Here is an 18,448-nt window from a genome sequence, read left to right as displayed (position 1 = left end):
GATCTCGCTTCAAACAGTAAAGCGCTTCCCCTTGAATTATTGTAAAGACTCCCTCCTTATTTCATTTTTGCCCTTTCGGTAGTTACTCAAAGCTGGTTTTTTCTCCATAGCTGCCGTACAGTAAATCCTCTCCGCCTCTCCGACTTTTCGCTTAACGCTCTTTGTTGACATATTGCTTACACTACCAGCCGTATATTTACTAGTGAGCCTCCTAGTTCTTTTTCTCCACTGTGTGTCCACGCTCTTCCTATACAAGTAACGGAACACCTTCTCTGCCCATCTACTCTCCTTCATATTCCTTAGCCTTTCTTCGAACCTTATTTTGCTCTGAGCCTCCCTCGCCTCAAAACCTGCCCATCCCATATCGCCCTTTACAGCCTCATTTGTCGTCTTCCCGTGAGCACTCAACGCGAGGCTTCCTACACTCCTTTGATTTATATCCATTCCCGATTGCACCTCTGCCCTCATGCACACCACTGCGTTCCCAAAAGTAAGCCCCGGAACCATTACAGCTTTCCACAGACCTCGAAGCACCTCGTACCTATTGTATCCCCACAACGCTCTGTGCTTCATTATTGCAGCATTCCTCTTTCCTTTTGCTGCTGAGGCTTTTTCGTGTACCTCCATGTACCTGTCACTCTCATTTATCCATACTCCGAGGTACTTGTATTCGCTCACCCTCGGTATTTCTTGGCCCTGTACTGACACCGCCTGATCACAAGGATCATTGAATACCATCAATCCACATTTTGTTACACTAAATCCTAGTCCTAGAGCTTCACCTTCCCTTCCGCATATATCCGCCAGCTGCTGTATACCATCTCGACTGTCAGCAAATAAGACAATATCGTCAGCATCAAAAAACGTCACGGTTTCACAGCAACGGCGAAGCAATGAATGTGATAGCAACAAATTGGAATGCAACGTGAAGAACGGAAAGCCGCTCGAAATTGCCAGCGCGTCGCTCGAGCCCAAAGGACGCACGAAAAGAACGCACACAGGACGAGCGCGAACTATCATGCGTCACAGCTCGATACTTGAAGCGCACTGCTGAAACATAAAGCAGGACGCACGAAACGAACGAACAGGTACACACAGGACGAGCGCGAACTAAATGTCACAGTTGTTTGAATAACTTATTTCTGTTTGAACAGCGCGCTCCTTTCGCAAACGCGGCCGCTGCAGAGAGCGAAGTGACTTTCGTACGCGCTGTGACTTCAGCGCGGACATCGCGGGGAAAGCACAAGACATAGGCCTCCCAAGCTCGGCCAGGGGGCGCTGCGTCGCATGCGTTTCGCCGCCTTTCTTGCGAAAACCGGTCGCTCCTGTCCCCACACCAGCCTTTTGACTGCGCTGTCTCCGCACGTTCAGGCACCCTGCACGCGCTGTTCTCTGCTCGCCGTGCACGTGCAGCTTCACGTGTCGCTTGCTCTGAAGGTTTAGAAAGATCCCAGAGATGAAAAAAAAAAAACGTTTTAACGGTGGGAATCTTACCAGAGGAGGACGGTTGATCGACCACCTTTTCGGGACCGAGCAGGTCGTCAAGGGCGATGCTGTTTGTGCGAGCGCTACGTGCGTGCAGATGCTGAACGGGCACATTTCTTTGACAAGAGTAGGGAGGTGACTGCGCGAGTTCTGTAATTATGTTACCGGTAAAACGCACATTCGTTGCGGCAGTCGTGTATACTCGGAGCTGTCAGCAACCATCCAGCACGCTTTCGCGGGCGTTTTCTATTGATAACTTTTCAATTGCTTGGATGCCAAGTTTGTCGTGCGGCTTTAAATTTATTATGAGCTCAGTGTGAAGAGCATAAATTTACATCTGCCCTGTTGAGTCACTGGCTGCATCGCAATGCGCAGTGTTCAGTTTCGTGGGAGTTTCACTTTTGCCGAGGTTTGCATCGAATGATAACAACGTCAAATCGCAAGTTTAATGTCGCCTTGGATTTTTTTAGAGCTCCCTTTGACAGCATAATGATATAAGCAAACAAAAAATAAATAAATATTTCATGCCCACTTCGACGATGCATGTTTCTTGCAGAGGCGTGTTTCATTTCGAATAATATCGACGCCTGATCACGCACCGTGTTCGCTTATTCGAATGTCGCTTTGGTTGTTTCGACAGCTCGCTTGGTCAGCATCATACTATACAGGGGCGTAGCAAGGGGGGGGGGGTTCAAACCCTCCCCGAAAATTTTCAATTTGCTTGCGTATATGTATGTACACGCACACATACAAACGCACGCACAAACATACATAAAGTATGGTTGGCGCCCACCCCCCCCCCCCCCCCCCCGAAAACATTTCTGGCTACGCCCCTGATACTATACAATACCCACTGGGATCGCGCATGTTTATGATTATGCCGAGATTTGTGCCCAATAATAAGCGCATCTGAATTCGCGAAGCCATCGAAAATTTAATTGCCACCTTGGTTCTTTTTCCAGCTCGTTTCCAAAGCGGCATGCAAGGCTTTTTATTACGTGCCGAACGCATGACATTAATACGAGGCACGCCGTGGTGTATTAATTCGGATCAATTTCGGCCACCTGGGTTTCTTTAACGTGTACGTAAATCTAAGTACGCCGGTGTTAGTGCATTTCGCTCCCATCGAAATGCAGCTGCTGTATGCGTAATCGAACCCATGACCACGATTTTAGCAGCGCAACACTTCAGCCTTCTACGCAATCACGGCGTGTCGCATGCAAGGCCAATATAAACGCTCAGTGCAAACATACAGCTTAATTCTGTTTACAGGGAGCCGCGACGGGAAATGTACCGCAAGCAGCTGAATTAAACACTTAGTACTCACGGTACGTTATTTAAACTGTGGTGTAATAAGCCCAAATGCTCCGCTGCTGTAACATTACAAATGGGTGACTTGGAAAGCCAGCGCGCAATCTCGAAACATACAGCGGCTGTCTATTTGTTGTAACTTCGGTTCACAAACGCACTTCCCTTTCAAATGAGCACGATCATCGCGTTTCTCCCCGTTAATAGTTCGTAATACTGTGTACGACAAAAACTGCTTCAAGGTGACAAGACCGCGAAAGCATCGCGGCGAACTGCCATAATCCACTCTTGACGCCTCTGCTCCTCGGACTGCTTGCATTGGAAACGGTAGAACATGACAGGAAGTTTTCGGCTCTTCGACATTTTTAAACTTTTGTGACAGTTCACAATGCAGCAGGACTGCGTGTCTGCTTTCGAGTACGACGAAGGAACGGCACCCATAGCGTGAAAAATGCGAGATAAAAGCCCCGGGGAGCACGTTCTCCGCGCGCGCGATGGGAAAACCAAGCAAGAGCGACCCGTCCCAGCTACCGGAGTTTTCCCCTCTCTCCGCTGGGGCGGCGGACGGCGCTGCGCAAACTTGAGCGTTGGAGGCCTATACAGCCCTCCGCTCCTACCCCCTCCTCCCCCCCCCCCCCCCGCCTGCCTCCTTTTTTCCTTGAGATAAGCGCTCGACGGCGACCACGCCCTGTAGGGCGAAGAGCCTCGGCGTTCGTATAGGAGCGGGGCGACGACCTTTAAAGCGCGCCCAGCGCCCAGCACGCATATCGCGCCATCTCGCTGGTGAGTAAGAAAGGAGCTGAAGTAAATGGTGTATATATAGCTCACCGTTAGCATGCTGAAAGACGCTGCTCTCTGTGGCTTAGCCGTCTAACGCCGCGCGTTTCGGAGCGAGAGGTCAGCCGCTCGATTTCGCGCATCGGAAGTAATTCTGAATTATTTTTCTTTGAGGCTTTTCTATATTATATATACACATATACATATATGGTGCATGACGGCGACGACGGCAAAAATCAGCCGAGACTGTCCATATAATTGCTATCGCAATTATGATCCTGGAAGCTTCTGCTCAATCATCACGCCGCCCTGTTTGTGCGACAGATTAAAACCAATGTTGCTACCTTCTAACGCTTTTTGCATATTCACCATCTACAGCATGAATAATAGCGGGGACAAAGTACCATCGCGCTCAGTATGAGCTACATCACGCGAGCGCATGGCCGAGCTCTCTGCAAGGTTGTACAGTGGCGCCGATTATGGCATATTTTCGAGTTGTCGGGAGAGTGTTTGGCTGTCCCTGCAAGTGCGCATTGCCTCCATTTGCTTTCACCCTCGCCCTCGTTTTGCCCTGTGGTGATATCAGCTTCGAAAATGATAACTTCGAGGGGGAGAGCAAGCAAGCGGGTGCGATGCCCGCTCCCACGAGCAGCCAAACACTCTAAAATATGCCATAATCGGCGCCACTGTACAACCTTGCAGAGCGCTCGGCCACGCGCTCGCGTGATGTAGCTCATACTGAGCGCGATAGTACATCACTGTCTCAGCCCCTTGCTAATATCAACGTTCTCTTCGCTACAAACTCCTTCCCATTCTATGCAAACTGTATTTGCTCGGTATATCTCCCTCAAAAGCTGTATACAGTCATCGCCTATGCCCATTTCTTTCAATATATCCCACAAAATTTCCTGATTAACGTTGTCGTACACCCCAGTGATGTCTAGAAAAGCCACGTACAAGGGCCTATTTTCTATTTTAGATATTTATGTACACTGAGTGAGAACAAACAGGTTATCGTCTAACCGCCTGTGGACTCGAAATCCATTCTGGAGTTCTCCCAAAATATCGTTATGTTCTGCCCACGTTTCTATTTTCATTTTTATTGCTTGCATCGCCAACCTGTATAGTACCGACGTAATGGTTAGTGGTCCATACGAGCGAATGTTATCCTTTTCTCTCTTGCCTTTATAGATTAAGTTCATTCTACTTTTTTCGCCAACTATCCGGTATCCGGTACGGCTTTCAGCAGTACTTCTTTAGTGCTATGTCCTAGTTCGTTAATGAGGCTAACGGGAATCCCATCCAAACCCACGGCAGTGCGCTTTGGAATTTTTCCTTCGGCTTTTTTCCAGTTGAAATTCTCCAGAACTAGCTCTTCCTCGGTTGTTCTCTCGGCCACACTTTTACTCACCGGGGAAATCCCCTGGACGCTCTTTTTAAACGAATCGGCTGTTACCTTTCGGATGTAACCTACCGCTTCGTACCCTTTCAAATGATTTCCTCCTTCATCCACAATATGTTGTTGCGTTGTGATAAACTTCCTACCTAGCGCCTTTCAGTGGCTCCAAAATATCCTAGGTGCGGCCTCCTTTTTTTTCGTGAATCTCTGTCACCCAGCGTTCATTTTCACCTTTAAGTTTTGCCTCGACCAATTTCTGTAGCATGGATTTTTTCTCTAGATATATTTCCCATATTTTGTGACGTCGTCCTGCGGCCGCTTCTCCTTTTTGCCCTTCTGTGATCCCGTGATGCTTCACGCTGCTTCTCGATCGCTTCCCGGATTTCCTTGTTCCACCAACTTTTTGGCTTCCTCTTTCCTTTCCAGCAAATAGTTTTCTTCTCTCTCCCTATCTCTTTCGTCATTAGATCTAACAGCTCACTGTACTCCCAGTCCTTGCCTGGTATTCTGCCCACTTCTTCCTCGACTCTTGCGGCTATATTTATTATCTGTTTGTCATTTAAATACGAGGTGCCAGACTTTGATTCCATGCTCTTATTTCCAGTTATATATCCCATTTGTAATGTTATTCGTTTATGATCAATGCCCAATCTTTTAATTTCGTCCTCGTCTATTCTCATTTCTCTCAGTTTGTGATAAATTTCTTCAGACACGAGACAATAACATTTTGTGCTACGTGCAGAACTTTGCTCAACGTGTTCAATGGGCTGATTCGATTTCGTGTTGGTTTCGCCATCGCACTGGCGCTTTTAGACCCAAATAGATCGATGATCCACAGCAATTCTAGGGCAGCCGTCCGAGCATTTGCCAAAGGAGTTATTTTCTGACAGGCTCTGGCAATTCTCAAGGGAAAAGTAATCAAACCACACACGATCATCTGGTTTCCTGCTCACATGGGAGAAATCAACGGTGCTCCTGCGAACCTCAACGAATCTGCCCACAATGCTGCACGAGGACTTGCCAACCGTGCAGCCACAAGGCAAGGAGATGCTGAGGTTTCAGAATGCAGTGATCATCACCTCTATTAAAACGAGCTAACCAAGCACTTCTACCTAGAGCGCAGGGTCTTCCCCCCTCCGCACAGTAAACTAAATAGAGCACAGGCCATTACGCTATGGTTCAAAAAAGAACCTATCCGAACCCGCTGTTAATTAACAAGGTTTATCCGGAGTTCTCTACTCCTACAACGTAACATGCCAAACATGCCACGAAACCATAGATCTCACTCATATGCTGTGGCGTTGCTCCGCGTTACGCAGCGACAAGGAAAACACTGAAGAGTGGTGGGACGCAGCTCTGCGCAGTCCGACATTAGAGGGACAATTATGGGCAGTCCAACGGGCCCGCGAAGTGCCGAAAGGCTAGGTCTTTCGGTCCCAACGTGGGAGTAGCCCGCTTCGGGCTAGGAAACTAGCACGACCTATTGGACCTCAATAAAGTTCTTTCATCCATCCATCCATGAGACAATAATTAATACTTGATTGTTTGTTTCTGACTTCCCACGTGATCTGGCTGTCACATTTAGGCGACCTGTTTACTTTCTCCAGGCTATGTTGCTCGCAGAGATCTAGTAATAACGTCCCACTGGTGTCTGAATATCCGTCAAGGTCATGTATGTGGGCATTCATGTCCTCTAGAAGGATGATTTCGGCCCCATTACCAAATTCCTTAATATCCGCACTCATGCAATCCACTATCTCCTGATTCTTTTCTCTGCAATTATTCCCGTCCACAAGTAGGCAACCCTAGCCACGTTTTCTTTCCACCTAGTGCCCAAAACCCAGAGGTGCTCTGAACACGTCTGTTTCACTCTAACCCATTTGGCGCCGCGCTGAATTAGCATTCCTACACCCCCACCTTTCCTTTCTGATATGATCCTGTTGCACCCTTCCCAAGCATAACTGTCAATATGTGGTGGCTCTTCCAAGTCTCTAAGGTGTGTTTCTGTAACCGCATAAACGCCTATCTGTTTGTTTAACTGCTCCTCTATCTCTAACCATTTTGCCTTTTTTCTGCCACCCTGCATGTTTATGTAAGTAATTGCAACACGCGCCTTCTCCCTTTTTCTTTTTACATTTTTAATGGTTTTTCGCAATACTACCTGTCAAAGAGTCCTGGTTTTCCCTGTTACTAGCTACCCGGACTACGAAGGGCCCGCGTGCCCCCCACAAAAGCTACTGCGCGTCCTGCCAGTCGCCAGCCCACCTCATGACCAAGCCCCTTATCGAAGTGAATTCTCTCTCTTTGGAAACCCCCCCCGCCTGTGCACCTCCCTGTTTATATCCACTACCTCGAAACCCTTCTCCCGACTAATTCGCCATATCTCTTTGTTTGCATCGACAACCGCTCTTTGCAAGTTGCCGTTGCGCACTGGTACTTCCGGTACTGTGCATACTACAACTTGCACCTGGGGGGGGGGGGGGGGGACACGGTGCGCATGTCATTGACCACTCTCCCCAAGGTTGTCGCTAGTCCTGATGATTCTTTATTTAACACGTCATTTAGCCCTCCCGCAATTACCACGAGGTTACGTCTGCAAGCTTAGATGCGAGTTTTTCACTCGCTTGCCTCATGACTGTCCCCAGCGTATGTCCTGGGAACGCCCCTATCGAAACTCTCTTATCGCCTTTCACCCTTTGCTTGATTGCCTCTGCGCATCGGACTAAATTTGAGTCACCGGCAATAATGACCTGCTCAGACATTAATTCTGTAACCTGCACTTGGCTGCTGTCTGGGTGACTAGCGTGAGTCACGGCTGCCGCTTTGTCCCCTCCCTCCCTCAAAACTACTTATCGGAAGCTGGGCCCTGTGACCACTGCACCTGCCTTTGTCATGCCTGATGTTCCCTTCGCCTCTCCCCCACGGGGGGTCGTCGCCCTAATGCTTCCACCATCACCTGCGTCTTCTTTGTTCCCTTTGACGACGTTCGATAGGCCCTCCTCTGCTGACCTGAGCCTTTCTCCAATGGCCTTCGTCTTCTCTCGCTCTGTCACCAAGGCATTCTCCAGCTCTGAGATTTTCGTCGTGAGCCCACTCTGGACAGCCATCATGTTTTCCATTTTCTCCTCGAATTCGCATTGTCTACACTTGGCGTCAGCTTCTTCTGCCTTCTCGTCCGCACAAACTTCCATCTTCCAACCTACCCCGCACCCTGAACACTTTACGGTCTTTTTTGACCATGGCTAGATCTGTTCACCGATGCCCACGTATTAGAAAACTGTCACAACAAATAATCACAGCGTACTAAATACACTGCCCTAAGACAAAAGGAACCACAAAATCAATGAATACGCTACACTTCAAAGCACCTGTGCATGCACGTGGTCGGTCTACGCGCGGACCTCAGACACGTGGTGGCAAAAAAAAAAAAAAAACCACAGTAGAAAGTAATACACACAAAAAAAACAGTACAAAGTAATAAACCCAATCAAGCTTTACGCTAATATACTCAGAAAACTACAGGCAGAGGCAAGCTCAAATCATGCAAATACACTTATCTGTCGCTGTCGTTCTGGAGCCCTCGGAGCCAAGTTGCTGCCATCTGTCGGAGGTTTGAAGAAGCTACCGATTCAACGCCATGTTGGAGGCTTGTGTCCGAATTGCTGCTATAACTTCTTGCTCGTATCTGATTTAATAGTAATCAATCGGGGGACAAGAATGTCAGACGAGTGTGTAAGGGCCTGTACACATCCGGGATTTCCTAGTCACTGCGTTGACAGTTATTACGTGTAAAGAGCTGCCGCGCAACGAGAATGTACAAGTTTGTGACCGAGTCACATGTTGGGCTGCCGTCATAGACGTATCTACCGGGAGAGGGGGGGGGGGGGGACGGTCAAGAGGGGTGCTAGCCCCCCCACACTTTCGACAATGGTCATTGTCGGCTGCAGAATGCGAAAGTAACAATGAGGCAAAGTTTTACTTGAACGCAGCAATCACGTAATTATGTAATAAAATTTGTCCTACGAATGTGCTATGACGACTGTCCTCCGTGTTTCATGACCACGCACTGCAGGCTCTCTGCGGTGCGGGCTGCCTATGCGACGCGTTCGCGCCTTGCGGTCGAGCATTGCAGCGAAGGCTACCGCTCAGCAGGGGCTCTATAACATTAGGGAAATCTGTCATGATTTTATTTTGTTCTGCCTGGCCTGAAAGTTACGTAATCGGCTACGCGAATACGGGTGGGAACCAGTAAACGTTTTATAGCCTGATCAAATTCTCTTCCTGTTTCAGGAAATTTTGTTTCCTTCTTTGAAAAGGAATAGCATCGCCGCTGCTCCATATCCCAGCTGCTGTGAATTGATGACTGTGCAGAAGTGTCGAGTATTGTAGTTGTGCCCAGCCAGGAGAGCTAAAAAAGGTTACCGCTTTAGTCTCCGATTAACATGCTTCACCTTGCTTGTCATAAGGTAGCCTGCAGCCATCGCGGCGGCTTGTAACAAGGCGGTAAATAAAAGACAGTGAACTCGAGCACATTGAGAAGCCCAGCTTTCAAGTTCGCCTTATAACTTGATATACCTGACCAGGCAGATGATTGGCGTCCACGGTTTCCTGGACTAAGAAGACTGCCCACCTGCAAAGGATGTGACGTCTGTTCCTAGTAATGTTTCTTTCTCTTTCTACCTCTCTCTCAGCAAGGATGAGTTTACAGAGAGTTGTATAACAGATAAACATCGTTATACTACGTCTGAAGGTACCTATTATATATAAGCATATAAATCCGTCTCACTAGCTCTTGCCAATCTGATTGGCGGGCAGCCTTCTTGAATTACGTTCGTAATGAGACACTGTCTGGCTATTCAAAAAAAAAATGTTATTGTTCAGCATAGTAATGCGCCGTTCATTGTGCACACATAATTTTAACGCCGCGAGTTTTCGCAGGCTTGTGACTTCACGTAAAAGTACTTAGAACTTTTTAAGTAGTAACTGCAGCTTAAAAAAACAAGTAGGCCATCCTAGAACCACAGGCCACGAGAAATGGTTAGTACCGCGATGGCGCACAACTTACAGGAAGCAATCCCCATGGCTTTCAATGTACCGTATCTTTTAAACAAATATTACAAGCAGGGTATTGATTTTAACAATGTTTGTAAAAAAAGAGTTGCGCGAATATTTATGTCCGAACTGTTCTAAACAGTGCTATATGTTCTTACCGCTATACACTTATTTCATTGTACAACGTAATAATTTGTGTAAATATTTGTGCTGCAACAAATATCGATACAAACATGTTTTAAGCCAGCATGTTAAAATGTACGTATCATGATCCGACGTCATTACTCTTTAGTATACTTCTCTTTCCGTTTATGTATGCGTGTATACAGTGTACATATGTATGTCATATGTTTACCAATACTCTATGTCCTTACCTTGTTTTTTACTACTTAAGCGCTCTTATGCTGCCTGTAAATGCATGTATGTCACCCCAGGCACCTTCAAGCTGCATTCGCCGCTTTTGGCCTGGGCTGACCCCCAACTATTATGTCGGAAATAAACTTCCTTGATTCTTGAAGGAGGCGATCTTATGACACACCGAAATTGTTGACGAATCGCGTAGAACAAATGACCAACAATATGCCACATTGAAAATAGTTTATTGTTTTTCTTGTTTTTTTTGACGTAGTCGTGCGTAAGTGGTCATTACCCGGTGGATCCCTTACGCGTCATTTGTTGCGTCGTGTTACGAGCAAATGCTGTGAGCATGACCCGGAAAGTTTCGACCAATCATTAACAGCTAACGACGTATATGGACGGAAGGAAACAATGCGGTGTAGTTTTACGTTATAATCGCCCACATTTTTTCAGAGAAAATTTGAGCTTACACAGTTTACGTTGGCGTATTTTCTTGGAGGCGCCGGAGGTTGCGAAACACCCCGCCCAAGCTGGGAAAAGGAGGGCAAGGAACGACACGTACTACATAAATTCGTAGCCATTCATAATCTTAAATATACAACCAGCTCAATGTGGTTTCCATAAAAATTAATCGACTGAACTTGGTCTTCTTCTTCAGAAAGGCTTGATATTATAGGGCTCTAATATATACTGTAAAAAATTTCGCACTCGGTTGATTCTTAAGACTTCTGCGAAGTACCTTGCTTTTAAAGCCGCATGTTTTGTTTAATGATAATATACGGGGTTTTGCGTGCCAAAAGAACGATATGATTATCACATCGTAGTGGCGGGCTCCTGAAATTTTGACCGTCTGGTGTTATTTAGCGTGCACTGACATCGCAGAGTACACGGGCCTCTAGCATTCGCCACCCTCGAAATGCGACTGCCGAGGCCGGGATCGAACCCGCGACCTTAGGGTCAGCAGCCGAGAACCGTAACCGCTACGCCACCGTGGCTGACATTTTGTTTAATAAGTGAGAATTTAAGGTACCAGAGTCCATAGCAGGTTCTTCATACTCATCGTACTTACAACGCCGAACCGCGTCTGTGAAGTTTGCAGATTTTATGCAGAGATGAAGAACAGGTTAACTGTGGCTGTACTTTTCAAACGGTAATTTTCCATAATGTTATCAAACACTGCTGTGTTGTCGCGGTATATAGGGCGGCCCAGCTTACACAATCTGTTTGTGCAGTTCTGCCTTGATTTCAGACAACAGTTCTGAAAAGAAAAATCTTCAAAAAACGCGCATATATATAATATATATATATATATATATATATATATATATATAATATATATATATATATATATATATATATATATATATATATATATAATATATATATATATATATTATAGTATATATATGGGTATATATATATTGTATATATATATGGGTCATTCCATGCCAAGTGTCCCAGACGTGGCGCTCACACATCGCAGATTTTGCTGATAAAATTTGTGCCTTTTTCCTGTGCCACATAGCGTATTGTAGCGAAACATTTTTGCTTGAAAAAAATTTGGACGATTATGGCGCTCCCTCGAAGTTCACTTGTATTTGTTAAACTGTGCCTAATAGAAAAATGTGTATAAAATATATCTTTGTGTGTTGAGCTTCGGAACCACGCTTGCGCTATCGCAGAGGTTCTGTTTAGTTGTCCTATTCATTAATTCCGAAATTTTTGTTTTTCACTACCAGCTACGTATCCGCAAAAACTACAAAAAATCTTCAAAGTTCGTGATTTTTTCCTGAGCTATCTGAAACCTCCCTAACCAATCCTAATAATAGTATGATTTTCAGGAAAGTGTATTTTAGTACAAAAATATTTAGGGGGAAAATAGACTTCAAATCTTCCCGAAAAAAAAAATGTGAAAATTAGAGAAAATACGCGATTTGTCGCATGTTTGACCGTATTTTCATACTGATGCGTTCGAAGTAAAAATCCTCGTCATGCGGCGTTTGATAGAAAATTTATCATTAAGAAATGAAGAAAGTCTAATCAAATCATTTTTTTGTTTTAAGGAAGAAAATAATTTTGGATTTGGCACTCCGAACGCGCCCTGCATTTCTTGTTGTTGCCACGTTCGCCGCAAAGCATGTGGTCGACCTTGCAGCCAACGTTACTAGAACAAACTCAGTTTCAAAGCTCCGTATCTCCGCCAGCGGAGGAGGGTGGTCCGAACGGCGGTCGCGAGAACTAGCGGCCGCTGCAGTTCCGTCTTGCTCCACTATCGGCGCGTCGTCTGCTGCCACGGCATAACGCTGCGGTCCGCCGCGCAGTTGGCGCGAGCAACTGCGCGGCAACTTTCTTATTGTACTAGTTAGGTGGATACTTAGGTGGATATGTATAGGTCGTCTGTATGCACTGGCCCGTGGTGCGTTGTTCATTGATTGGCTAAGAATCGATATTCGGTCTATATAGCCACGCCCACTTCTTGTTTTATTTTGACGTATTCGGGTTTGACCAGCAAGGACGGTTATCAACGCCCGACGCTGTCCGCGAAGCAGTGTTCGAGAAGCTTCGTGATTGTAGATCGTTTTGGAAGATTGCGCGCTGCACGCGAATGTTCCAGCTTTGTCGAGAGATAACGCCGCCACCAGCGATATCGCTGGAAAGTTCGATAGCGCCGACGCGCTTGACCGCTTGTCAGTTGATCGACGGTCGACGCTGTGTTCGCCGCTGTCAGTGTATTGCTGTAGTTTGACTTTCAGTTTCCCGGCCACAAGTTCGGCCAAATAAAGAGTTTCATCTCGGACCTGCTGACTGCTGCCTTCGTCGACGTTACGAACCTGTGACAATATTTGAGCTGTCTACATTGCGCTTAACTTCCAAGCATAGGAGTTTCTAAGCGAATGAGGGTTTTCAGAGTAATTTTATAACTACCACCCCAATTTTAGCCGCTGCCGTCTTATCTAGACCAAGAACAACCCCAACACGTTTGTAAAAGCCTTTATAGTGCACAAAGAGCGTACTTACTCGAGATACAAAACGTTCTAGAAAAACAGTACTCATGTTTCTACAATATATTAAAAAAAACTTTCTCGAAAAACATCACCAATGCTTTGCAATGTTTACAGACACGTTTTCGCGACGGTTAAAGGGATACTGACCCAAAATCGGAAAATTTTATGAGAATTCGGTAAATGAAATCTCAGTGTGCGATTACATCGAATAGATATTGTCTCTGAGCAATTTTTTTCAGTGGACAGTTGTATTTTCGGTGTCTCATCTTTCTACGTCGCATCCTTCTACGGTGCCTTAAACAATTCGAACAGATCGGCCGTGATGTGAGCAACCGAGCAGTTATTCGCGCGTACTCTGTCACTAGAAGAGTCGCCAATATTCAACTTCAGTTTTTTCAATTTCACCGAGCAGATGTTCCATGCCCGCAGCACTTTACACTGTACGACAGCCGTTTGCGTTTCGTGCTGTAGCCGTTCACTACGCAGTTAAACTGCTCGTCAACTACAATTATCTTTTGCACAAGTAAGTGTCCGTTCCCGAAGCAAAGTGTGGGATTGGGCTAGTTGGTATTCCATATTAAACTGCTCAGCGCAAAATTTGACACGGTACACACAGAAAAGACGAGGACCAGCGCTGGTCCTCGTCTTTTCTATGTGTACCGTGTCAAATTTTTTTCGCTGAGCAGCCCGTTCCCGAGCCGGCGAGTGTAAAATATTCCGCACATCTTGTTCAATACCTCGTCGTAAAATCTCTCGAAAATCCACTGCTTTGAAGGCATAGCGACAGCTGACAAAAACTGATCGAATGTTAGTGTGATGCAACTCTCAGTCCTCGGTAGCGTATATAGGTAATCGCCTGCCTTTCGTTTTGCTGTTCTCTTTCTGGCGGCTCCTCCAATTGGGCACTGGGCTTTCGCGGGACGCCGTGCGTTTTGTGGGGGATTTGCGCCTAAACCCCGAACATTTTGGCTTTGAAATGTGGGGTTGAAGTGCTGGGAACAAGCGCGCGCACGGCACCTGGCGCGAGTTCCCACTTTCCACGTGGGATCAAACGTCTTGTCCCGCAACGACACGACGATAGTGCTTTACAATGTCGTCACTCTCAAAATGAACGTCACAGACCTTGCAATTCGCAGTAAGCTTTCCATCTTTGCGATGCAAAGCCTGAATGGCGTGGGGTCTTTTGCAGGTCCGAAGTGTCGTGAAGCGGAGTCGTCGTTGCGGTAGCCGCTCTTGCAGCCCGGCGCAAAGCAAGTCGGCATACCGCACTGTGAATCTGTTCGCCCTCGTTACGCTTCGTATACATCACTTCGTACAAGACGCTAAGCCTGGTCAAGAACAGTCGCAAAAATGACGAGCTAACAAAGCGCAGACGACGCTGTAACCCACGTGCGCTCGTACATCGGTGGCGCCGATCACAACACGCGCCAGCCGCAGCCAGCCGCGGGAGCTAGACGTGACTGCAGCGCCACTAGTTCTCACGACCGCCACGCGGACCGCCTCTCCGGCGGAGCTTTTAAACTGAGTTTGTTCTAGTAACGTTGCTTGCAGCTATTGCAGCTGACACTCGTCACGGGCAGCGGCAAGATGCGAGATGTATGTCAGGGGCTCGTGAGTGGTCGAAAGTCTTTTCGCGTTGGTGTCTGGGCGACGAGTAATGAATTCGCGTTACAATGTGAGCTTGCTTGGCGGGCCCAGTGGGAAGTATGGACGCCCGAGAGCAGCCTATGACGTCATTGGCACAATGTGCTATAGAGGGCCGTCTGCACAACACGTATACCCAGAGAAAAAAGTGTATACACTGTGCATTATTTCTTTCAGTATGTGTATGCTAGTTGGCCAACGACGCAGTGATAGCACATGAAATGCTTGAAAAATACGCATGTGAAGAAGTATACGCGCAAAGTGTCCAACCGAACTCTACAATGTTAAACCGCACAATCGAAAAGAAATTATAAACAACACGTTCCAGCACAATCGGTCCACTCGCTGTGAACAATTACGCGCACGAGCTACCCGTCTAACATGCAATTGTTATCGTAATGTCTACGTAGCAGCTAAGCTTGGGGCTAGTGTGCGCATCGCCTGCTTCTCGCTCCGGCTCCGTGGTAACTTGCGCTTGGCGACGCACCAGTCTCCTTAGCTTGGCGGCGCTCACTTCGAGCACCAAACTATGCGGGCTAGCGCCGTTAAAGACACCTAAGTGGACATTAAGGTCAACTAAAAATTTATTTATCATACGTACGTGGCAGGCATGTCCTTTTCTTAGTGTAATGACCTGTCATTCCTGTTCGCGATAAGGTCATGTAATCCTACGCCAACTTTGGTGTATACCAAGTTGGTGTACTAAGTAGGTTCTGACAACCCTTGAGTGGGAACAGCTGTGGTTAGTAGTTAGTCGAGAATACTTTATTAACCTGCGATTAGCTGATGGCATTGCCTTGCTGAGTAACTCAGGGGACGAAATGCCAAGCATGATCACTGAATTGGACAGGTAAGTCTGAATGGTGGCTGAAAGTTATTGCGTAGAAAACTAATGTTCAACAGTGTCGGAAGAGAACAGCAGTTTGCAATAGGTAGCGAGGCACTGGAAGTGGTAAGGGAATTCCATGAGCCAACCTACAATATCGTAAACCATGAGAATGAAGAAACGAGATGAACACGAATGATGTGGAGCAGATCTGGCAGGTATTCTTAGATCATGAAGGGCAACTTACATCAAGAAAAGGCGCCAGCGGCATCTTACCGTTACCTACATATTTACGGGGCTCAAACCTGGAGGCTTACAAAAGGGGTCGATCTTGGGCTCAAACTGAGCTCAGTGCAAATTGAGCACAACAGAGGAGCCATGGAAAGGAAAATGACAGGTGTAACACCAAGGGACAAGAGAGCAGGGTGGGTCAGGGAGCAACCGCGCTTTAAAGACACCTTAGTCGAAGTCGAGTGGAAGAAATGGGCATGGGCAGGGAATGTAGCGCGAAGGCAAGGTAACCGCTGGTCATTAAGAGTGACAGACTGGTTTCCAAGAGAAGGCAATCGCATAAGGAAGGCAGAAAGTTAAGTGAGCAGAGGAGGTCAAGAAGTTTGCATCGATAACGTGGCCACAGCTATAGCACAGGGCGACTTAACGGAGGAACGTGGGAAAGCTCTTTGCAACAGGATAGAAAGTTGGGATAGTTCGTAAAAATGCATCGTTGAAGCAGCGCAAATAGACGTAGACCGGGCGCTGACTCTCAACTCGAAAATTTATTCAAAAGGACATACAGGAAAAACGAAGCGAAACAAAGCGAATTAGTGCAAAAGCAGAGGATGTAGTCTATATAGGCTTTCAAAGCAACGTCGAGCGGCGCCACTGCTCTTATCGCAACTGGGGGAATCCACGGCCACAACACTGCCGCCCCCGCGTCCGCGCACGTGCAGAGCTCTCGGATTGCATCTCTGGTGCGTCACAATGTAACTATTGCTGACTAGCAGTGCCCTGGGCCGAATGAGGAGCGCATGCGCGCACGTCTCCTTGCCACCACAGCTGGCAAATCCGGCGACAAACTGCCTTCGCGGGCAGCGTCTGCCCCCAGTAACGCACAGCTCAGCCGCGCGAGCGTCGCGCCCAAACTTGAGCTTGAGAGAAGAGGCGCTGGCTTGGGTTCCCTATGGGTCAGCAATCTGAGAACAATTCCACAAAACACGTGCTAAGCAGAAAAGCGAACTCCTTGTCCGTCTGTGACAACGATGCTTGAGTGACGTGTGCGTCTTCATTCTTTTTATGTGAAAAGCTTCAATCACCTCTCGAGTTACCTTGCATCTGTGTCTTGACAGGATCTTTGTATTTACAAACACGGGAGACAACCCAACGTGCTGCAGTGCGACGCGAGATGCGAAGCATCTGACTTCTATTATGCTCCCTTAAACACACGTTAAGACATCTGCTGATTTGCCCCACGTAGGAACTCTCACACGTAAGAGGGATCTGAAAGAATACACCGCACTTACAAGGCACATACGTAGACTTTACATGGTTAGTGCCATTTTGCTCTGATTTTCTTGTAACGAGAGGGCAAATTCTAGAAAATTTATCTGGAGCAGAGAACACTGATTTAACCCCGTACCTATTTAAGACGGGAACAAACAGCGCTGGGTTGCTATGAAGAATGACCCGAGCTTTTCGGGAACACGAGTTTGCTCCGAGCTCGCACTACAGCGGTCATGACAGGAGCACAGTGCGGAGCGCGCGATAGCAGCTTTGATAAAAACGGCTACAAGAACGAGCATGGCGTCACAAATGCATGCGCGGCATTTGCGGCGGCTTTCAAAGGAACTCCGCGTGCGTAAAGCGCGTGCGAACGCGTCAGCGCCGCCGCTCAGTATCAACAGTGCAGCGATGTCAGCGTGATCATCGCGCCATCTTTTTGCCCACTGAACATCGCGCCTCCCACAGCCATGTTCGTAGGCGTTTGTCCTCTTTCGGGCAAGTTCTTTCGTTCCACCGAACATGGACATTTCCACTCTAGAAGGCAACAAGGGCGCACACGTGGCACTATCGTGCAGGTCGTTTCGCTTCTCTCTAATGTTACAGATAAATGAATGCACAGGTTACTGCTACTTACATTACGCGTCTCAAGATTTTTCTGCAGTAACGAATCGGTAGAAACAATGTATCCACCAGCAAGTGAATAGTAACATTTCTCGCCGCAAATGCCACCGGGGCGCTTGCTTCATGGCTGTGATGACTGGGCTGTGAGTGGTACGTCGTGAGCGCGGTGAAATTGCGAGACATCGTAGCCACGTGATGATATAACCTTTAGTTCTTCGTGCGTGTGTGCATAGTCTGTGCGATTAAGCTCATAGATGAATCGTGCCGCTCGCTGGCGTTGCGGCGTGAGCACTGCTCCTCAGCAAGAGCAAACGCGGTGGGCGGACCCATTCTTCGCCGAGGGCGTCTGGCAATCAAACTTATTGACGCGCGAACTCGGGCACAAACTCGTTGATTCTAAAAAGGCCCCAGTTCAACTCGTGACTGTTATAGGGCCGGTGTGTCTGTCAGCGTTTCATGCGGTGGACGCTACTC

This window comes from Rhipicephalus sanguineus, chromosome 9 (assembly GCF_013339695.2).
Source record: "Rhipicephalus sanguineus isolate Rsan-2018 chromosome 9, BIME_Rsan_1.4, whole genome shotgun sequence".
NCBI lineage: Eukaryota > Metazoa > Arthropoda > Arachnida > Ixodida > Ixodidae > Rhipicephalus > Rhipicephalus sanguineus.
The sequence above is the reverse complement of the archived record's forward strand: the minus strand, read 5'-3'. Positions refer to the sequence as shown.